This window comes from Schistocerca nitens, chromosome 4 (genome assembly GCF_023898315.1).
Source record: "Schistocerca nitens isolate TAMUIC-IGC-003100 chromosome 4, iqSchNite1.1, whole genome shotgun sequence".
Classification (NCBI taxonomy): Eukaryota; Metazoa; Arthropoda; class Insecta; order Orthoptera; family Acrididae; genus Schistocerca; species Schistocerca nitens.
This window is the reverse complement of record NC_064617.1, coordinates 406,249,710-406,254,736: the sequence shown is the minus strand read 5'-3', so window position 1 is coordinate 406,254,736 and position 5,027 is coordinate 406,249,710.

Sequence of the window (5,027 nt, the reverse complement as noted above, 5' to 3'; positions counted from 1 at the left end):
ACCAAAAAACTTACTCGTTCATGGTTTTTTTAAGCTGCAGTGAAGCTCTGACTTCTTTGTATTCTTTTCCCCATTATTGCACAATTTGCAAAGAAAGGAATCATTTTCTCCATCCAGCGTCAAAAATTCAAACACTTCAACATAAGCTGGCCAAGGCATGTGTATCTCTGTTTTCTCCTCCACATCCAAAAAGATGTGGAAATTAATGTAACATTGGAGACTGAGTGTTATTCATGTGAGACATGTCATGTGACTGCAATGTACTCTTTTTACATTTATAACTTTCAAATAAAAATGTTATAAATAAATGAACAAAAATTAGGTGCAATAACAACAAAAAGTACAAGTCAGACATCAGATATTTCCTATGTATGTTCTGGAATATTATGCGCAAGTGATAATAGTTAATAAATAGCAGACGTATTGTTGATCAAGTGATGTGAGGAAGAACCACGAGCAGAAACAAACTGATGACAAGGTGTGGACTGCGTGAAGAAAATGTGTCACTGGCAGCCACAGTGAATTCAAATGTTTTCAGAAAGCATCAACACAATTTGTTTTTTGTACAGTTCAGTGGCAGGGTAGTTCTTATCAGAATCGACAGCAAACCAACACTGACAACGATAGTTCAGGTATACATGTCGACATCACAAGCTGAAGATGAAGACAGGGAGAAAGTGTATGAGGATATTGAAAAGGTAATACAGTATGTAAAGGGGAATGAAAATCTAATAGTCATGGAGGTTTGGAATGCAGTTGTAGGGGAAGGAGTAGAGGAAAAGGTTACAGGAGATATGGGCCTGGGACAAGGAATGAGAGAGGAGAAAGATTAATTGAGTTCTGTAACAAGTTTCAGCAAGTAATAGTGAATACTCTGTTCAAGAATCACAAGAGGAGGAGGTAGACTTGGAAAAGGCTGGATGACGGGGGAGATTTCAGTTAGATTACATCATGGTCAAACAGAGATTCCGAAATCAGATACTGGATTGTAAGGCATACCCAGGAGCAGATATAGACTCAGATCACAATATAGTAGTGATGAAGAGTAGGCTGAAGTTCCAGATATTAGTCTGGAAGAATCAACATGCAAAGAAATGGGATACGGAAGCACTTAGGAATGATGATACACGGTTGAAGTTCTCTTATGCTGTAGATACAGCAATAAGGATTAGCTCAGTGGGCAGTACAGTTAAAGAGGAATGGATGTCTCTAAAAAGGGCTATCACAAAAGTTGGAAGGAAAATATACGTACAAAGAAGGTAAATGCAAAGAAACCATGGGTAACAGAAGAAATAATTCAACTGATCGATGAAAGGAGGAAATACAAAAATGTTCCAGGAAGCTAAGGAATACAGAATTATAAGTCGCTGTGGAATGAAATAAATAGAAAATGCAGGGAAGCTAAAACGAAATGGCTACAGGAAAAATGTGAAGACATCAAAAAAGAAATGACTGTCGGAAGGACAGACTCAGCATACAGGAGAGTCAAAACAATCTTTGGTGACATTAAAAGCAAGGGTGGTAACATTAAGAGTGCAACGGGAATTCCACTGTTTAATGCAAAGGAAGAGTGGATAAGCGGAAAGAACACACTGAAAACCTCTATGAGGGGGAAGATTTGTCTGATATGATAGAAGAAGAAACACCAGTCGATTTAGAAGAGAGAGGTGATCCAATATTAGAATCAGAATTTAAAAGAGCTTTGGAGAACTTAAGATCAAATGAGGCAGCAGGGATAGATAACATTCCATCAGAATTTCAAAAATCATTGGGGGATGTGGCAACAAAACAACTATTCACATTGGTGTGTAGAATGTACGAGTCTAGAGATATATCGTTCGACTTTCGGAAAAGCATCATCCACACAATTCCGAAGACGGCCACAGCTGACAAGTGCAAGAATTATTGCGCAATCAGCTTAACAGTGATGCATCAAAGTTGTTTGCAAGAATAATATACAGAAGAATGGAAAAGAAATTTGAGGATGTGCTAGATGATCAGTTTGGCTTTAGGAAAAGTAAAGGCATGAGAGAGGCAATTCTGACGTTGCGGTTAATAATGGAAGCAAGACCGAAGAAAAATCAAAACACGTTCTTAGGATTTGTCAATCTGGAAAACGCATCTGACAATGTAAAATGGTGCAAGATCAAAATTCTGAAAATAAGTAGGGCTAAGCTATAGGGAGAGATGGGTCATATACAACAGCCAAGAGGGAATAATAAGAGTGGACGACCAAGAACAAAGTGCTCGTATTATAAAGGGTGTAAGACAAGAATGTAGCCTTTCACCCCTGCTGTTCCATCTGTACAGCGAGGAAGCAAATGATGGAAAGAAACAAAAGGTTCAGGAGTGGAATTAAAATTAAAGGTGAAAGGATAACAATGACACGATTCACTTATGACAATGCTATCCTGAGTGAAAGTGAAGAAGAATTACATGATCTGCTGAACAGAATGAACAGTCTAATGAGCACAGAGTATGGACTGAGAGTAAATCAGAGAAAGACGAAGGTAATGAGAAGTAGTAAAAATTAGAACAGTGAGAAACGTAGCATCAGGATTGATGGTCCGAAGTAGATGTATTTAAGAAATTCTGCTACCTAGGCAGTAAAATAGCCAATGACGGACGGAGCAAGGAGGACATCAAAAGCAGACTAGCAATGTTAAAAATGGCTTTCCTGTCCAAGAAAAGTCTAGTAGTATCAAATATCGTCCTTAATTTGGGGGAGAAATTTCCGAGAATCTACGTCTGGAGTACAGCATTGTATGGTGGTGAAACATGGACAGTGGGAAAACTGGAACAGAAAAGAATCGAAGCATTTGAGATGCGGTGCTACAGACCAATGTTGAAAATTAAGTGCATTGATAAGGGAATGACGATGTTCTGCACAGAATCGGAGAGGAAAGGAAAATGTGGAAGACACTGATAAGGAGAAGAGTCAGAATGATAGGACATCTGTTAAGACATGAGGGAATGACTTCCATGGTACTAGAGGAAGCTGTAGAGGGCAAAAACTGTAGAGGAAGACATAGATTGGAATACATCCAGCAAATAATTGAGGACATAGGTTGCAAGTGCTACTCTGAGAAGAAGAGGTTAGCACAGGAGAGGAATTCGTGCCAGGCCACATCAAACCAGCCAGAAGACTGATGACAAAAAATTGCAGGGATTATGCTGTCTTAAGATGATCACAACAAAATATGTTAAATGTGATAGAGAAAGTAACAACACTTTTGTTACTTGTTAAATCATTACTGAAAAAGTAACTTAGTTACAATTACAGTTACTTTATGGAAACAATAATGACACTACTATTACCTTTGGAAAGTAACTGTTACTAGTAACAGCATTACCAGTGATGCTTTACTTCCCAACTCTGTATACAAATAATGTATTTCACATTTCTGTAGTTTATATGTTTTGTTGTATGACTCCTTAATCAAAACTAGTCAAGAGCACAACAAATAAAACATACATTTACAGACCATAATGGACGTTTCCTTTTATGAAGCACTTTTAGGCATTTGGCACTTGATAGTCTGTTTCCTTACTTGGGCAGCTGTTGACATCTCAACTAAGAATACACCATAGCACAGCCTATAAGAGATTTTAATGTGTCTTAATGTCTTTCTAATCCCTGTTGATGTAGAATTTTTTTCGAAGTTTCCTTCCTCTCTTTTAATAAAAATAAATACATTGTTTACTCATGGACATAGTCTGTTACTAATGATATTTATCTTGACTGCACCTTCCCATTACATTAAAACATGTCTTCTTTCCACAAAAAGAAACAAATAAATACTTTAGCTTACAGAACTCCTATCCAGTCCCATGAAACTAGAAACAGGAATGTAGACTTTACAAGATTGTGCAAAATCTGAAGCACAAGGGTGGTTTGAAAAGTTCTCAGAATGGAATAGAAAAAAAGTACTTACATCACTGAAACTTTTTTTTGTTGTTCAATGTAGTCTCTTTGTAGATTAATGCACTTGGTCCAATGATGTTCCAGTGCCTTGATCCCATCTCGAAAATGAGTTTCCTCCAGGCCTGCAAAATAGTTGTCAACTTCTGCTACCGATTCTTCGTTTTAAGTGAATCTTCATCCACCAAGAAAAATTTTCAGTTTTGGGAAGAGATGGAAGTCTGATGGAGCCATATAAGGTGAATAAGGTGGGTGTGGCAATAATTTATACCTTAGTTCATGTAATTTTGCCATGGTGATGGCACATGCGTGCGGGCATCATCAATAGTCGCAGTACCCATCTTGCAGATAAATTTTTCATTTCTAATTCTTCAGTTAAAATGTGGTGTACTCTTTCAGATGACATCTGGCAAGTGTGAGCAATTTCACGCACTATCAATCGGTCATCCTCCATGAACATTTTGTGCACTTTTGCAATGATTTCTGGAGTAGACACACATCTTGGCCAGCAACTGTACGTATCATCATCTACGCTCTCCCGAGCAAATTTAAATTCATTTGTCCACTTGGCAACAGTTGAATATGTAGGGGCAGAGTTTTCTAAATATGACTATTGATAAAATGTTTAGGATTGATCAACTGTTGGACCTTTGATTCTGTCTGACAAATCACGAATATTCACTCAAACATAGCTTTATGTATGGGAAAAATTTTGAGTTGCACTGTGATTCAGTGTCACTTACCACTGGCTGCTTAAGTGATGCTTACCATGATGTCAAACAATGAGGCTACTGAAGTTAGTTTGAGGAGGAACCAGGAGTAGACGTATGGAGCGGATGTGGAAAAAAAAGGGCACACATTGCAGAAATCAAAAAAATTTTGCTCAGAGTAGACTGGACTGATATTAAACCCTGCAGTGGTCACACAGAATATTGTTTCATTGTGGGTTGTGCGGCATCCCACAGACACCATAAGCATTATTGCACCAACAATGTACATTTAGTTCAATCTGTTCCAGTTTATATTTATAAAAGCACTAATCAAGTACTAGAAAAGAGATGAGTACATTGTGACCAATGGAAAATATTTTATTTTTCTTATTTTT